The following is an 18,977-nucleotide window of genomic DNA, read 5'->3' on the forward strand; positions in this document are numbered from 1 at the left end:
GCTTCTATCGCAGGATGCAGGTCGCATCATCCATCCAGATCCCCAAAAGCTTCATCTCAAAGCCTGGTTATTACATGACTCTCGGGATCTGAAATGACATGTTCCTCAGAAGTACAGAACCTATTATTAAATAGCCGTAGGACAACTACCCTCCACGTATCTATGGACGTAAGTGGAAACAGTTTGAATCATGGTGATAGTGCAAATAGACTACACCTGCATCAGCCTCCTTATTTCTTATCTTAGATTATCTACTAGAACTGAAACAAACAGGCCTCTCCCTGAGTTCCATCCATGTATACCTGTCGGCCATCACGATATTTCATCATAAACTTGACTGATTCTCTGTTTTCACACATCAGATTACTAGAGTCTCTCCAACTCCTATGCAGAAGTGAGAAAACCTACCCTGCCATGGGACCTCAACCTAGTCCTGCACACCTTCACTGGGCCCCCTTTCAAGCCCATAGCCAAAAGCTTGTTACTGCACCTCTCTGTGAAATTTGCCTTCCTAGTGGCCATTACACCTGCCAGGTGGATGGGAGAACTAGCTGCTCTCATGACGAACCCGCCCTATACAATCTTTTTCAAAGATAAAGGATCTCTCAGGCCCCACCCCAAGTTTTTACCGAAGGTGGCTTCATTCTTTCACCTTAACCAAGCTATATACCTACCTACACTTTTTTTTAACCACATACAGACAGTCGACAATCCAGACTATACTCCTTGGATGTCTACAGGGCTCTCGCCTTTTATATTGACAGAACAAAATATTTTCACAAGTCTCCAAAACTGTTCTTTTCCATCACCAAATGATCCAAAGGCAACGCCATTTCCAAACAACACCTATCCAAATGGATATCAGACTGCATTAAACTCTGTTATCTCCAGTATGAACGACAACCCACACTGCATTGGTTTACAAAATGGGGGGGCGTGACGAAATTCCAAGGGGGGTGTGAGGCTGCCTGGCCCTTGAGCTCCCGGCCGGGGAGGCTAGCCCTGGCCCCTCCCCTCCCCTCCCCTCCTGTTCACCCTTCCCCGTAGCTATGCCGCTGCGTGGCTTGTGCCCGCCCACCTCCCAGGCTTTCCAATAAACCCGTCCTGCCACTCTTAGCGGCCTGGTAAGGGACCAGAGGGAGGAGGGATTGGATAAGGGGCAGGAGGTCCTGAGGGGGGTCAGTTAGGGGACAGGGAGCAGTTGGATGGGGCGGAGGTTCTGGGGGAGGGGGTGGTCAGGAGACAGGGAGCAGGGGGGGTTGGGTAGGCTTAGGAGTCCCAGGGGGCCTGCCAGGGGTTGGGAGTGTGGATAGGAGTCGGGGCAGTCAAGAGACAGGGAGCGGGGGGGTTGGATAGGGGATGGGGTCCTGGGAGGGGGCAGTCAGGAGACAAGGAACAGGGGCGTTGGATGATTGGTAAAGGACAGGTGTGGGGCATCAGGGTTTCTCGAAAATTAAAAAGGGGGTGTGGTGCCAAAAAGTTTGGGAACCACTGCCCTTTGGGGATCTGTACACACTCTACTAGGAGACTTTCAACCTCCATAACATTTCTTAACAACCACCCTATTGTGGAAATCTGTAAGACCACAACCTGGACCTCACCACACACTTTTACACAACACTACATATTGCAACAACACTCATCTTCCGATACCCTATTTGGTTACACGGTGCTTTCATCTGATACGACTTCAATTCCAAAGCCCCCTCCTTCCACCCAAGGGCACTGCTCTGAAGTCACTTAAAGTAGAGCACCCACAGGGACACTACTAGAAGAAGAGAGTTACTCACCTTGTGCAGTAATGGAGGTTCTTCGAGTGTGTGTCCCAGTGGTTGCTCCACTACCCTCCCTCCTCCCCTCTGTTTTGGAGTTCTATCAACCAGACTCTGCAGTAGAGCAAGAAGCGGGCATGGGGTTGGTCACACAGTGCCAGTTAACCGCCTGAAGTGGCATGAGATGAGGACTGTGCATGTGCAACTGAACCGGGCATTGCTACCTTCAATCTCCAATTCAGAGCGCAGGAGCGCATCGACACCTAAAGTGGAACACCCTCTTTATTTCCTTCTGGAATAAGAGTGCCTTATTCTAAACTAGTTTTAACCACTTGTGAAGTGGATTATTCTAATTCAGAATAAAGCACTCTTCTGAAGTAAAAGCTTCAGAGTAAAGCATTCTTATAATGGAATAAATGTGTTCACACCTGGAGTTAATCAGGAGTAGCTATTCTGCAATAATTCCCCCTATAGACAAGCCCTAAAATGAAATCTGTCCCAAGAAGCTTGATTATTCTAATTCCGGTTTACCATAACCTGTGATATATATGTGAACTTCTGACTTGGTTCCCAGTGCAGTTGGGGTTCTATCTGGTACCATTAAAACACACATTTTTAATGTGCATCTTCAGGGGACGATATGCAATTTGCAGTCTGGAACAAGTTATCAAGTGATAGCCAACCTTTCCCACTATCTTTGGCTTGACTGAGCATTGTGTGTTCTGATGCTTTTAGTGCCTTGTTTTCTGTAATGTATGCACCTCTTTTAAACTGTATATGCTAAATACAAACAAGTCTTAAGTCTAGGCCTAATACCAACCTTACCTTGTTACGGTTGTTCTAACTTGCAGTTTATTTGAAAACATTCCTAAATATACTGCTTTTATTAAATCTGTACTCGCAACCATACAATACAATACAAACACAGTGGCAGAATCAATACTGAGTAAGGACACTGCCTTTATTTGCTGAGGATCATTGCAAGTAACAATGAGGAAGATCCTTTGGGAAGTGGCTGTTTTTAACCCCTAAAATCAGAATAATTCTACGATTTAAACATACGGAAAATTACTTAACATCTCCAAGCAAGCAGTCTACATAAAATGTGCGTTGAAACCCATGTTCAGTGTGTCATGGAGTACACTGTTCAAAATCTAACTTGCTCTAGAGAGAATTTTAAACTAAAGAGTTTGGAGACTAAAACCTGTTTATATTACTAACCTCATCACAACATGTTCACAGCTAAAGGAGTCCAACCTACTACATTCCCTTATTCCTATTCTCGGCAATGCATCACCCCAGGAGGCTTCACAAGCACTGTTTTGGAGTCTTTGCCTGAACTGTAGCTTTGGGTTTCTTATCACATGGATTGTATATGAATCTCATAAACCAGTGTGTTAAATTAATCATTTAGTTTGTGAATAGATCATGTGGCTTGTTTGGTGCAATCTCCCTTCTTCTCTTCCTCCATATCAAATTATAGATTCTCCCTTGTAAAGCCTTGCCCTCACACAGATGCCAGCTCAAATGAGTTTGCTTGAGTTTAACACCTTACACAAGGAGCACTTTTTTATTTTATTTTTTCCCACTGAAATTGTGTTTGCTTTTTAGATGACTGCAGAATTTCATGTTGCTTCTCTTGGCAGGTGAATAACCCTCTTTCAGTCCAGGGCCAATGTGCTCCCGGCATGGGTCATCATCAGCCATCATCACACTTGCCTTTTTGGTCTGCAGCATTGTTCATTTTATGAACTAGAAGCTTGCGATAGCTCCTCATCTGTGTCCCCTGTCATGAAGAACCAGTGCCCCGCCCTATTCCACCATTACTGTATTTCAGTCCAAAACTTGCATGTTAGAGAGACAGTCAGCTAAGAAGATAATCCCTCTTGTAGCGGAACATGCCGTTTTCCCCTGATGGAAAAGGAACAAGCTTGCTGAGATGTTCCACAGTGACTTACCTCATGTTAGCACAAAGCTATGCAATAAGTATTTCAAAATTAAAATTCAGGTGGGGGGATTTATGCAGATTGCCTTATTTAAATATTATTTAAATCTTCTGTAGCTTTTTGATGACTGCTTTATCATTGTTTTCCATATATATGCAGTGATGCTCATTTACAGCCTTCCCCAATCAGTTTTTATACAGCAGATACTACTGCTATAAATAAAATGTCATTTGTAGGAGGCACAGAGAGTTTTGTAAGTTAAATGAGGTGGAAATTCTGCCTTTGAAAGAACGCTCCCAGTGCGCAAACTAACTCTCAGTGCTGCTGTTGAAGAGGTGGACAAAGTCCACTTTTTCGCACCATTTTTTTCCCCTTTGAGGTGTCTGAAAAAAGAATCTAATTATTTTGTAATGTCTGAAAGGAACTGAAGTAGGGGGAGTAAAGATCTGATGAGTGAAGATTTTAACAGTGGCAGACAGTGATGATCGTCTTTGTATAACCACTTTCATTTACATTAAAAAGTGTTCCACAACTATGGATCAAACTGATCAGGGATACATTTTGAGCTACTTACATTTGTGTGGCTCTCTGTGATGCATACTCCAGTTTAGAGCGGTCTGGTACTCACACAGGCTCTCAGAATTCCCCTTCCTCCTTGTACCAAAGCCAATTTGTTGTTTCATTCTGCCTTTTCTCACACTGACAGCTTTTGGGGCTAGAGCGCAGAACTGGTAGCAGAAAGCTCATCTCCTGGCTAGGTACTATATGGTTCATATCACCATAGTATCTGAGCATCTCAGTCACTGATTCCCTGCATGCACCCTTCCCCCTGATCTTTTGCAGTGTCTTCATCTGTGATGTAGGGTTAATATATATTGTGACAGGTTCCCCCACTTAGGATGCACCTGATGTGCAGAGATACCACTGAGCCTGACTGTTATGCCAGTTTGGGCACTCTTTTTTTTACCTGTCTTGCTGAGTCAGGCTGTTAAGTGTGCATGCGCACACACCCTCCCCTCCCCCCCCCCCCCCTTCCTTGGAGTTCAGACCCAAAGATATATTATGAAATCTGCCTCCTCCCTCCAATGTGGAGGAAGGTATGCACAACTTCCCCCCACCCCAGTTAGAAATTACAGAAACTGCGTTTAATCCTAAATGAAACAAATTTTATTAACTATAAAAGGCAGATTTTAAGTGGTGAAAGGGGTAACAAACAGAACAAAGCAGATTACTAAGCAAAATAAAACCAAACATGCAAACTAAACTTGTTTCACTAAAGAAATTGCTTACAAATAGTAATTTCTCACCTAGATATGGCTGCGGGCAGATTACAGAAAACCTTGAAAGGCAGATGCTCTGGTCTCCAGCTTGAAACCTCAGTTATTATTACTCACAAGCTGGACGCCCTTCCAGCTTGGGCTCAACAGTTCAGTTCTTGCTTCCAGGTGTTTTTTCAGTGTCTCTTTGGTGGGGAGACAGAGGAGAACCATGACGACGTCACTCCCCTGCCTTATATAGCTCCTGTGTAATGCGGGAACCCTCTGTCTTCTAGTGGAAAACCACTGGCCTTCCAAAAGGGGAAGAGGGGTATCCAATACCAGGTGACTGGAACCCATGTCTCTGCATGGCTGTGGCAGCCATTGCTTCTGATAATCTTCAGCATCCATAGGAAGACTAAGTCCTTTCACAGTCCATTGTCTCTGCTAATGGCCCATTAGCCCCGTGTGGCTTTTCCATTGTTGTACCTGAAGGGGTAGTTGGGGGTGACACCCAAAGCAACACATTTGAAATACACATACATAGTTAATATTCCTAATTTCAGATACAGAAATGATACAGGCATACAAATGGATAATCATATTCAGTAAATCATAACCTTTCCAGTGATATCTCACATAGCCCTCCTGCATAAGGTACATCTCAGTTATGTCATATTCATATAAGCATATTTTCATAAAGAATATGGAGTGAAACATCACATATCTCAGAGGATTGTTGAGGCTTACTGCATCATTTGCAAAGCGGTTTGAGATGCTCACAACTTAGATTACTTTGAGATGCTTATACGGACAATTTATAAAGTTATATTTTTACAAGCACTGTGCAATCTAATCATAACACTAACTACAATCCTTGGGAGGGATTTGAGTACCTGAAGGTGGACGTTGCTCTGGGGAGGGAAAATTGCAGCTGTTTGACAGGAAGCCTTTACAGCAGATAAGGGCATTAAAGTATTGACTGTGAAACTGAAAGTACAGGGGGGATGTGGGGTTTTTTTTGTTTGTTTTTGTTTTTAGTTTGGCACAATGTATTTGCTTAAGCTTGGTCTATGCTAAAATGTTGGTGGACCTAGCTATGTCACCTGGGGATGTGAAAAATCCACACCTCTCAGTTAAGCCAACCTAACCCTCAGTGGAGACTGTGTTAGGTCAATGGAAGAATTCTTCTGTCAACCTAACTTCTGCCTCCCAGAAAGGTGGATTACCTACACTAACCGGAAAACTCCTCCTGTCAGACTAGGTAGAGTTTACACTGAAGCAGTGCAACTCCTGTGCTGTAGGTGTAACATTGTAGTGTTTCAAGGGTAGCTAAGCCCTTAGGGCATGTCTACGCTGGCAGAGTTACAGCACCAGGAGTTACAGCGCCACTCAGAGAGTGCTGAAGGGAAACGACTGTTGTGTGTTCACACTGTCAGCTGCCTGCGCAATAGCGTGTTCACCACACTCCTGGCAATGCCCCTATTATACAGCCCAAAATGCCATTAGCCTTCTTGGCAACAAGGGCACACTATTGACTCATATCCAGTTTCTTGTCCCCTGTAACCCCTAGGTCCTTTTCTGCAGAACTGCTGCCTAGCCATTCGGTCCCTAGTCTGTAGCGGTGCATGGGATTCTTCCGTCCTAAGTGCCAGCAAGTTAAAGAAGTATGGGCTGGATGAATGGACTATAAGGTGGATAGAAAGCTGGCTAGATCATCCGGCTCAACGAGTAGTGTTTAATGGCTCCATGTCTAGTTGGCAGCTGGTATCAAGCGGAGTGCCCCAAGGGTCTGTCTTGGGGCCGTTTTTGTTCAATATCTTCATTAATGATCTGGAGGATGGTGTGGATTGCACCCTCAGCAAGTTTGCAGATGAACTAAACTGGGAGGAGGGGTAGATACGCTAGAGGGTAGGGATAGGATACAGAGGGCCCTAGACAAATTAGAGGATTAGGCCAAAAGAAATCTGTTGTGGTTCGACAAGGACCAATGCAGGGTCCTGCACTTAGGACGGAAGAATCCCATGCACCGCTACAGACTAGGGACCGAATGGCTAGGCAGCAGTTCTGCAGAAAAGGACCTAGGGGTTACAGGGGACAAGAAACTGGATATGAGTCAATAGTGTGCCCTTGTTGCCAAGAAGGCTAACGGCATTTTGGGCTGTATAATAGGGGCATTGCCAGGAGATCGAGGGATGTGATCATTCTCCTCTATTCGGCGTTGGTGAGGCCTCATCTGGAGTACTGTGTCCAGTTTTGGGCTGCACACTACAAGAAGGATGTGGAAAAATTGGAAAGCGTCCAGCGGAGGGCAACAAAAATGATTAGGGGGCTGGAGCACATGACTTATGAGGAGAGGCTGAGGGAACTGGGATTGTTTAGTCTGCGGAAGAGAAAAATGAGGGGGGATTTGATAGCTGCTTTCAACTATCTGAAAGGGGGTTCCAAAGAGGATGGATCTAGACTGTTCTCAGTGGTAGCAGATGACAGAACAAGGAGTAATGGTCTGAAGTTGCAGTGGGGGAGGTCTGGATTGGATATTAAGAACTTTTTCACTAGGAGGGTGGTGAAGCACTGGAATGCGTTTACGTAGGAGGTGGTGGAATCTCCTTCCTTAGAGTTTTTTAAGGTCAGACTTGACGAAGCCCTGGCTGGGATGATTTAGTTGGGGATTGGCCCTACTTTGAGCAGGGGTTGGACTAGATGACCTTCTGAGGTCCCTTCCAACCTTGATATTCTATGAAATGGGCTTCCCTAACTGCGGAGGGGCGACAGAGATGGCATGCATATTCCAATTCTGGCACCAGACTACCTAGCCCATGAGTACATTCATCTCAAGGGGTATTTCTCTATGATTCTCCAGGCTCTTGTGGATCACCGTGAGCATTTCACAGACGTTAACGCAGGCTGGTCCTGAAAGGTGCATGGCGTACACATTTTTCGGAACACTGGCCTGTTCAGGAAGCTGCAAGCAGTGACTTTTTCCCCAGACCAGAAGATCACCGTAGGGGAAGTCAAAAGCCCATCGTGCTTCTGGGAAACCCTGCCTACCCCTTAATGCTGTGGCTTATGAAGCCATACACAGGACAACTTGACAGCAGCAAGGAGCAATTCAACAACAGGCTGAGCAAGTGCAGAATGACTGTTGAGTGTGCTTTTGGCCGTTTAAAAGCCCGCTGGCCCTGCCTTAATGGGAAGTTGGACCTGGCTGATGACAATATTCCTATACTTCTAGCTGCATGCTTTTCGCTCCATAATATTTGTGAAGGGAAGGGGGAAAGCTTCACTCAGGGCTGGACCGCTGAGGCTCAGTGCCTGGAGGCTGAGTTTGAACAGCCGGAGACCAGGGCTATTAAAGGGGCGCAGCGAGGGGCCATGAAGATCAGGGATGCCTTGAGGCAGCAATTTGAAGCTGAAAGCCACTAATATTTGTTGCTGTGCTCGGGAGTGCAGTGCTTGTAATACAAGGAGGTGATTGGTGCAGACGATGCAATATGTGGTTTAACATAATTGTATGTAGCTTTGCAGGGCTCTTTTTGCTTTCAATTAATGGAATAAAAGTTGCTTTCAAACCAACACAATTCCTTTATTAAAAAACAACAACCGGAGGAGACAGTGAAACCAAAACAAACAAACCATCAGCAGTGAGGGGGATGGGGGAAGGGAAGGTCCCGGGAGGAGGAGGGGTCCAGGGATGGCTAAAGATTTGTGTATGTCCAGGGATTGTATCCAGCCTTCTCCTTTGGAGTACAATGCAGTGGGTACTGTGCTTCAGCAGGGCCAAACTGCAGAGGGATGGGTGTTAAGTGCAGTGGGTAGTGGGAGTCCACAGTGCTGGACTCTGAGAGGGGGAGGAATGGAATGCCGTAGGTACAGACTGCAGCCAAGAGGTTGATAAGAGTATGTGGGGGGGGGGGGGGGAGTGTGGAAAAGAATTTTGTGATAGCAGCTGCAGGGGAGGGCGGGCTCAGAGCTGCTCGATTTTGAAGAGCTAGTATCTCCTGGAACATGTCTGCTTGGCATTCCATAACCTTTAAGAGCCGCTCCGTGGCGTCGTTCTGGCGTGCCGCGTTCTCCTTTCGGTCCCTCTTCTCGTAGTCCCATCACTCCTTCAATTCCTGTTTCTCGACAGTGGAGTGCATCATAACATCATGCAGAAAGTCCTCCTTAGTTCTTCTTGGCCACTTTCTAATTCTGCGCAGCCATTCAGCCACCGGTAACAAAGAGGGAGGCTGGGCTCCCAAGGTCATCTCTGAAGTTTAAATACAAAATTTTACAAAAGCACTATTGTTTGCAACACTGAGAACACAGATTCAGTGATTATAAAAAACAGCCAGTACTCACACACCTGTCACTACTGGCTGACCCTAGGCAAGCACACGTGAGCCACAAGACACCCAAAATGGTGAGTAGGGGCAGGGTAAATCACTCTTCCCGGACCCTGCTGTACACTGGGCACGTGGCTCTTGGGGAGAGCCAGCACTGTAGGGGGGGCCTGATAATCATTCCTGTCCCCACACTTTCCACAGGATGTGATCATTATGGAAGATATCTCACTGCTGAGGGTGAGCAGGGAATTGAGGGACGGTCTTCTTCAAGACTGCGGCTTCCGCCCCTGCCCCTGTGTGGCTCACCTGTGTGCAGCAGCTCTGCCAAGGAACCTGCGGCAGCGGATTGCCCAGGATCTCCACAAGAGTTTCCTGGAGATCTGAGGGAGATTCCTGTGAAGTGAGGGAGTCAGTCAACAGCCTGTACCACCGCTCAGACTAGGCAGTGGGAGACAAGCCTGCTTTCTGCAACCCTCCTGTCCCCAACAACTCACTTCAGCAATTCCCAAAATCAAATCTACTTACCAGGTGCCTCCTCTCCTGTTTGCGCTTGGCCAAGATCTGACAGCTGTGACTGGCTAGCCTCCTCCGGAGTAGAAAAGGGCTCCTGGCTGCATGTATCTCTGGCCTCTGAGTCATCCTCGGCCTCTGGGTCCCCCTCCTCCTCCTGGCTCGGTCCACTTTCAGCTTGCACGCGAGCCACCAAAGTATCCACAGTGGTCTTCACAGTGGAGGTGGGGTCGCCGCCGAGTATCACATCCAGCTCTTTGTAAAACCGGCAGTTCATGGGCACAGCACTGAAGCGGTGGTTTGCCTCCCGCGCCTTCTGATACGTGTTCTGTAGCTCCTTCACTTTGACCCTGCACTGCAGTGTGTCCCAGTCATGGTCCCTTTCTGTCATGCATCGTGAAATCTGTAGGTAGGTATCATAATTCCTACAGCTGGTGCATAGCTGGGATTGGACAGCCTCTTCTCCCCAAATGTTGATGAGGTCCAGCAGCTCGGCATTGCTCTAAGTGGGGGATCTCCTGGTGCATGGGGCAGGCATAGCCACCTGGAAAGATTTTCTGAGACCACTGCACACAGTACTGAGCAAACAGGAAGGGAACTTTCAAAATCCTAAAGGAATTTACGGGGGTGAGGCCGATGGTTGGTTACCTGAGGGCAGGGCAGTAGAGGTCAAACCGATGACCAGACAGGCGAGAAGAGACCTTGTGGGACACCTCCCGGGGGCCAATCGCAGTGCTGTACTTGACTAGGGTGTCTACACTGGCACTGCAGTGCTGTAGCCCCAGCACAGAAAGCTGTACGCCTCTTGGGGTGGGTTTTTTACAGCGCTGCAACTGTGCAGTTTCTGCGCACTAAGTAGCTTGGCATGTGTACATCTTGGTAGTTACAGCGCCGACAGCTGCTTTACTGCACAGAAACTTGCCAGTGTAGACAGGGCCTTAGACTGCAGTGTCTCCAGGAAACAGGGTAATGCCCATACTGTGGGCGAACACTTTTCACAAAGTGATCACTCCATATCTGACTTCTCTGTCCTTCATCCTCAAAGGAAACCTGCACAACACCTTCAAAAGACAAGCCTGGGAGCTTAACGTCATAACTTTGCTATACACTAAAATAATTATCTTAATAAGGACATTTTGTTTTAATAAGCCATAAATCCATCTGTAACCCACTAATTGCACTTATCCTGTCCCTACAGGGGTATTAATGAGCCACTTCATCTTGAATGGTCCCTTAGGGTATGTCTACGCAGCAACTAGACACCCGCAGCTGACCCGTGCCAGCCGACTTGGGCTGGCGGGGCTTAGGCTGAGGGGCTGTTTTGTTGCTGTGTAGTATTCCTTATGCCACCCTTTCCTAAACCAAATTTCAGACCCCTTGATAATCTATACCTTATTCCCTGATAACCAGAAACTTCTATACTTAAACACTGTACCGTTTTCTTTTTACTTCAACATCATCTTAATAAAATTATTAAATCTGGCTCTCCTGCCTTAATTACAGGGGGGACAGAACTGTGAGAAGGTTGAAAATAAACTTCTAAGACCCCTTCTGACTCATTAGACAAACATCCCAATTACTAGTGAGGAACTCTTCTCCCTTCTAATTATGTACCTAATTCCCTGTTAGCAACAGTCAATTGCACAGTAACAGGCTACAAGTGAGTGACTTTTTAGTGTGAATAAACAGCAGGACACAATTGGGGCCCAATTGGGAGAGTTAAAAATGAATCAGCCTTTGCATGTGGCCAGCTTCTCCCCCCCACCCCACCCCCAAATACTGATGCCCAAATTTTCAAAATATAGGGACCTAAAGTTGCACTATTGAATCCATATTAGAAATCTGAAAAGTATCCAGTTCTTCAGAAGTATTGAGCATGTAACAGCTCCCACTGAAGTCAGTGGAAACTGCTGAGTGCTCAGCACACTTGAAAATGTGGCCACCTTTTTTAGGCTTTAGGAGCCAAACTTTATGTTCCTGTTTTTGAAAGTCAAGACTGAAGGTTAGGCTGAACCAGGGGTCTCAAACACAAAGCCTGCAGAGTTATTTGCTGCGGCCGCCAAGCTCCCCTCATCCGCCGACCCCCTTCTTCCCCCCCCCCAGCATGCTCACCTGCCACCCCCCTTCCGCCACCCACTTTTCCCCCCTGCTTCTCTGCCTACCTCCAGGCTGTTTGGTGGCACTTAGCGCTTTCCAGGAGGAAGGGGGGAGGAGCAGGGAGCCACGGGCTCCGGGGAGAAGGCAGAGAAGAGATGGGGCAGGGGTGGGGATTTGGAAAAGCGGTTGGAATCGGGGCGGGAGGGGGAGAGTTGGGGTGGGGACGGGGTTGGAATGGGGGTGTGGAAGAGGCGGGGCCTCATGGAAGGGATGGTGTGGGGGTGGGGCCAGGGGCAGAGAGGGTGGCTTTTATATCTTTATATGAAAAGGTGCCAGTGATGTGGCCCTCGGGCCAATGTACTAGTCCTCCTGTGGCCCTTGTGGTGATTTGACTTTGAGATCCCTGGGCTGAACCCTTAATGTTTATCATTATAGAGGTAGCCACATTTAAACATGAAACACTAAACTCAGACCTGGTACAATAACTGCAAATATATCCATGACTGACCACATCTGAGTGTGTCCTGTGGTCTACATGGCTACGTGCTAGTTGCTCCTCCACTTAAGCAACTTAGGTGCAAAGTGTTTTGGGGAGTTGCCTGGTTTAGGTAAATAGTTTGTGGTTTAAAAGCTGTTCTGAGAAGTGGGTGAAATGTGTTACCTTAGCATTTTGATTGAAATAGTATTTAGTGCAGAGCAGGAAGGAAATAAGCAGGAGTATGTATTTACACGTTAAAGTTTTTCCTCCTTGATACTTCACTGCTTGGATTTAGCGACCTTCAGGAGAAGCAGCAATTTGCCTAGGATTTTCTGGATGGAGTAATTTAATTTCAGGGGATGAATTAGGTAGATATTGCACATTCATGTTTCCTTTACATGACTTAAAAGCCCTGTTTCAATATTTTATTAAATGTATTTTGTATATTGTGCTAGAACCTGGGAATTGACAAAGAGGACACACTTGAATGAATCAAGTCATATTACGGAGGCATATAGCACAACTCCATAGTTAAGACCTCACTGGTCTTTGCATTTAAAGTGGAACTAAAATCATTCACACTGAATTTAGTCTCCAAATCTAACACAATAACCATTCAAAAAACATCTGAATTTTCTGTTGATCTTTCTATGATCTTTATGCTCTAGAGCATTTATGGATAAATAGATGTTGTGGTGCTATTAGCAACAATAGCAGCAGTTCCTGGGGAAAGTGTCACTTACTGTGAATCCCTATTTAATGCTGTACTTCTTTGAAAATACAGAAGCTTTTCTTCTTTCATTTCATGGAAGGCATGTAACCACTATGTCTTATTTAAAAAAAAAAAAAAAAAAAAAAATTTCCTATCCTCTTTTGTTAAAAGTACTGAATTGGTTAGTATTTTTCTTCATAATGGTGTCAGCTTGAGTATGTTGTAGTTAGAGAAAATCAACACTTGAGTTGGAGGAATGTATTTAACAGTTTGTTGCCAATGGAAGTGCTCTCTCTCCATGTTGTAAAATGGGCATGTCTTTGTCATTTTAAATCTCTTAAAGCTATATTCATTTGCCCCGTCCATGAACTGTGGGTGCCTTGTAAGCTCTATGACATGGCTCGGCTCACACCTTAGCCTCAAGTTGCCTTTTAGTTGTACCTTCTCTGCTTTTGCACTTCCAGGGGAAAGAGCCAAATTGATTGCAGCTACCATTTAGACAAGTTTTAGGTTGACTCCAAGCATGCACTTGAACTATCTATGTCCTTCACTTCTACATATCAAGTTGCTGTTAGTAGAACAGGAGGACTTGTGGCACCTTAGAGACCAACAAATTTATCTGAGCAGAAGCTTTCATGAGCTACAGCTCACTTCGTCGGATGCATGCAGTGGAAAATACAGTGGGGAGATTTATATACACAGAGAACATGAAACAGTGGGTGTTACCATACACACTGTAACAAGAATGATCAGGTAAGGTGAGCTATTACCATCAGAAGAGGAAAACCTTTTGTAGTGTTGATCAAGGTGGGCCATTTCCAGCAGGTGACAAGAACGGGTGGGGGGAAGAATAAACATGGGGAAATAGTGGCTGTCAGTGTAATTGGAGCCTCTCATTTCTAGTTTGTGCTGACAGCAACCAAAGTTTCTTAACTCTGATGCTAATTTCAGTGGTTTATGATAGTGATCTTAATCCAGTTTAAATTGGGTAGTAGTCCATATCACAGACACCACAGTTGACACTAACTTGGGGATCTCATTAAACAAAGGTTTCAGTAAGAGAGGGAGACTGCGTTAGTTTTTTGCCCTTACAGGTGGCCTTTTCACAACATGATGCACATTGATGTGGTGCTGTGAAGAAACTTGCCTATTCTTTTCTTCACGTAGAAGACCTCATTTTTCAGGACTATCAAGCTGGCACTTTGACCTAAAAGCAGATTCTCTTACTTTTTTTTTAAAAGAAGCATTAATGTATTATCCTTTAGGCAGTTGCTTGGAATCATGCTGTAATGTAGGTAATAAGACTTCATTGAATGTAGAACTGATTAAATCTGCTCTTTATGGTTTCTATATGTCTGCCAAACAATCCCACAAAAGTGCACTTTGAAGCCCTTTCTGCTGTAGTAGCTAGCTGGAGAGAGCAGGGGTTAGATTGCTTTAAAAAGCCTTCTAACTCTGGCTATTGTACCAACCAGGCAATCACTTGTCACTCATCTACCAAAAAGATTAGAGAATTGCTGTTCCCAGATGGCGGGACACAAGTAATTTTATTATTTAAATTTTAAAATTTTTTAAACATCAGTTATTTGGCATGCATTTCCCTTGAATGTATTTTTCTGAAGAATATAATTTCTGCTTGGGGAAACAAGTAGGAAATAGATGAGAAGGCTTTTTGGATACCCTGTTTGTGTATTCATTGGTTCTCAAATTTCAGTCAGTCAGTAACTGAAGTAATAGAAGAGGAAGCATGGTCTAGTGTGCACAAGGCTGAGAGCAAGGAACTCCTTTATTCTAATCCTGGCTTTAATACTGCCCTCGCCATCCTTCTCCCCTCCCTCTCACTGGGTGGGAAGATTGTTCCGAGCAGCAGCTAGATGGGCAGCCCAGTAAGATGAGGGAGTGCATGCCTAGGAATGCAGGGCTGGGTTTCTCCTCTAACTCCAGATGGGGAGCCAGGAGTGGATTGGCCCCTGGCTCCCCCATCATTAATTTAACTCTCTGCCTGAGCCTCTTGCTCCTCTTTAGCTTCCGTGTAGTTGTAGTTTTAGAATGCTGTGGGTCTGGCCTGTTTTGGGGGTCAGGAAACCTTAGTTTTAGATAAAATGGACGTGTTTTTGTCCTTATGTCTAAAAGGCTTTGTATTTTCATGCATGGCAACTGTCCTGTTAAAAATTTCATTTTTACTGGAAACACTTATAGTACACACAAATTATATGTGGCCAGAGAACTTTATCCTTCTGAGATTATTTTTGTTTGTATAATATCAGCAGAGTGCAATATCCCTCCTGGCATAAGGACAAATTCCTTACCCCAAGAACTTAATATTGAAATATATATAAATAGTTAGCTGGTTCAATTTATTATTTAACTAAACTATAGGTAAATATTGAATTCCATATAGTTTGGGGGAGGGCGGGGTTAGTGTGTTCACTAGTGATCCCACATGACTTGCCATAAACGGGGGGTATTTGCATGGTGCCATCTTATCTTTTGTCTTAACCTCCATTTTTATAACATACTCAATATCGTAGTATGAGTGCCTGATCTGTAGCTGTGCAGCATGCTGTGTGCTGGCTGACTATTCTTCGGACCAGAAGTGGCTGCATTTCAGTGTTGGTTTTACAAGCATAGTTTATGAGGGACTCTGGAATCCTTCTGGATGAAAGGAATTGTGTTCTATTGTGTAGGCTTTAATTGTTGCGAATTATTATGGCCAGTCCTATTCATCAAACAAGATCACTGATTTTTTTTTTTTCTTCCCTGCTTCTGTGAATTTCCCCAGAAGTGTATTGGTGAAAGGTTTGTGTTTATCAGAGACAACATTCTTGTGTGCAGGTGCTCCTTGTCATTTTCATACAATTATCCCTCCTTTCAGGAATTTCTGTCCCAGAATACCAGACCAATTCCTTGTAAAGCAAATGTCAGTTCATAAGGGTGTTGGAATTCTTGAATTACTACTTACTTTATATATTTCCAAGGCTAACCCTTTCTGATGTCTCTTTAGCCATTTTCTAAAAATTTAAAGAAGTTTGGAGGAGGCAGAGGAATCACTTGTACAATGGAAATGTTTAAACAAAGGAGTCTTCCCAGGTGAGTGGAGAGGATCACTGCATGTCAGTCGCTATTCTCTGGTCCTTTTTAGATCCCATCTCAGGAGTGACAGGGATAGCAGAGGCCCTCAATCAATCTGGAAGGAGGCTTTTTCTCTTTAGGCAGTCTCACCCATTCCTCCTTCTGTAGACCAGGCCGGTTTTATACCTGTGTATCCATTGATCCCTTGGGTTAAAGGCCCCATTCAACTGCATTTGCAACCAGCTTGGATCTGTTTGTTTATTGATAACAAATGTGTTGTGCTCAGTACTTTGCTGTATACAAATCATTTTTATGTTATGTGCCAACCTTCTCACCAAGGCCCACAGTGTTTCTCTTCTCATAATAAAACAGGCCATCTCTGTTGTGCATGGTAGAATGCAGTGGTGCTAGTACAGGAGGATTGTCAAAAGATTACTTAAAAGTTGAGCTGGTTACTTGCCATAAGCCTCAGGGTCACTTGGTTTGAGTTGGACCTGCAAGTAGTGAGAGAGGTATTTTCTGTATGATGTATTTTTTAGCGATATGGACATGGCCCATGGCAATATATGCTGAATACGAACTCTGTGGTCTACGCTCTTGCCATCTTTATATCTGATTTCAGAGTAGCAGCTGTGTTAGTCTGTATCCGCAAAAAGAAAAGGAGTACTTGTGGCACATTAGAGACTAACCAATTTATTTGAGCATAAGCTTTCGTGAGCTACAGCTCACTTCGTCAGATGCATTCAGTGGAAAATACAGTGGGGAGATTTATATACACAGAGAACATGAAACAGTGGGTGTTACCATACACACTGTAAAGAGAGTGATCAAATAAGGTGAGCTATTACCAGCAGGAGAGTGTGGGCGGGGAAAAAACCTTTTGTAGTGAGAATCAAGGTGGGCTATTTCCAGCAGTTGACAAGACCATCTGAGGAACAGTGCGGGGGGGGGGAATAAACATGGGGAAATCGTTTTACTTTGTGTAATGACCCATCCACTCCCAGTCTTTATTTATTTAAGTTAATTGTATCCAGTTTGCAAATTAATTCCAATTCAGCAGTCTCTCATTGGAGTCTGTTTTTGAAGTTTTTTTTGTTGAAGAATTGCAACTTTTAGGTCTGTAATCAAGTGACCAAAGAGATTGAAGTGTTCTCCGACTGGTTTTTGAATGTTATAATTCTTGGTTCATGAAGTTGATAGATTTCCACTCCATATGGCTAAATTCAGTGCCTTGCATAATGCCAGCAATGCCCCTCTGCCATGTACATTGGTCAAACTGGACAGTCTCTACATAAAAGAATAAATGGACACAAATCAGACATCAAGAATTATAACATTCAAAAACCAGGCGGAGAACACTTCAGTCTGTTTTGGTCACTCGATTACAGACCTAAAAGTTGCAATTCTTCAACAAAAAAAACTTCAAAAACAGACTCCAACGAGAGTCTGCTAAATTGGAATTAATTTGCAAACTGGATACAATTAAGTTTAGGCTTGAATAAAGACTAGGAGTGGATGGGTCATTACACAAAGTAAAACTATTTCCCCCCCCCCGCCCCCTCCGGCCGCACTGTGCCTCAGATGTTCTTGTCAACTGCTGGAAATGGCCCACCTTGATCATCACTACAAAAGGTTCCCGCCCCCCTGCTCTCCTGCTGGTAATTGCTCACTTTAAGTGATCACTCTCGTTACAGTGTGTCTGGTAAGACCCATTGTTTCATGTTTTCTATGTATATAAATCTCCCCACTGTATTTTCCATTGAATGCATCCGATGAAGTGAGCTGTAGCTCATGAAAGCTTATGCTCAAATAAATTTGGCACCTTAGAGATAAACACAAGTCCTCCTTTTCTTTATATTTGATGATATGCTAGCAGATCTGGATTTAGTTCCCTGTACAGAGGTGGACATAGTATACCTCTTCTGAGACTGTAGGAGGAACTGAATATTTGAACTACCAGTTTAACGCTGGTGAAAGACACTTCAGACATCTAACCTTTATATGAAGGGTTTTCAGAGAGAGAGAGACTATAGGGATACTATTTCCATATCTGACTTTTCAGAGAAGGGGATGAACTTGAATAAAATAAGTCATTTACAGTTCATTATAACGCCCACTATACTACTTTGTGGGAGACCACCTAGATTCCTGCTTCCCTATTTTTCAATGGCAAAAATGCTCTGATAATTCTATGTGAACTTTTCTATTTGCTCTGTTGCATTGGTGCCTATAGGTTTGATTTCTCATAGCAGTGCATGAGCTCAGTGTAATACTCCATATCGTGAGAGTCCGATATAGACCCAAACTGATTCATCACCTTGAAATACTCTATGCAAACAAGCTTAATGCTTCTTCCATTCACTGTTGAATGGTGTTTGCTTTGAGTTTGCAATAAAGATTTATTTTAATGGGGGAGGGGCAAAGGAGATCTGCATAGCGTATCTGTGGAGTAAGCAGATCAGGATGTGGGTCATAGAAAAATGTGGTGGTTCAGAAACACTTTTGAATGACTACCCTGCATCTCAAATACTGTCTCCTGGTTTCTGTGGATTTCAGGATTACTACTTTTTGCAGGGGCTGGAATTCTGCTTAATATGATAAAGTGTATTCCTTTATCTCTTCAGTCTGCCCTTGTTCTTCTTGTAAAGGCATGGATTTAACAAGCAGAAAATAAGTAACAGTGTGATTATCATACATATTGTAAGGAGAGTGATCACTTTAGATAAGCTATTACCAGCAGGAGAGTGGGATGGGGGGAGAGAGAACCTTTTGTAGTGATAAACACCCATTTTTTCATGGGCTGTGT

The 18,977-nt window shown here is 44.4% G+C and overlaps 1 protein-coding gene across 5 annotated transcripts in view; it reads left to right on the forward strand.

Annotated features, from left to right (window-relative positions):
* Positions 1-18,977, forward strand: part of SFMBT1 (Scm like with four mbt domains 1) — a 137,703-nt gene that overhangs the window by 51,858 nt on the left and 66,868 nt on the right. The window contains exon 2 of one of the 5 annotated variants that reach the window (XM_073352399.1): positions 16,104-16,189. The exons of 3 other annotated variants lie outside the window; for them this stretch is intronic. The gene's annotated coding sequence lies outside the window, so the exon portion shown is untranslated. Of the gene's footprint in view, positions 1-16,103; positions 16,190-18,977 lie in introns of those variants that run through there. One more of the 5 variants, XM_073352400.1, reaches the window with a different exon arrangement.

Source organism: Lepidochelys kempii, chromosome 7, assembly GCF_965140265.1.
Source record: "Lepidochelys kempii isolate rLepKem1 chromosome 7, rLepKem1.hap2, whole genome shotgun sequence".
NCBI classification, from domain to species: domain Eukaryota; kingdom Metazoa; phylum Chordata; order Testudines; family Cheloniidae; genus Lepidochelys; species Lepidochelys kempii.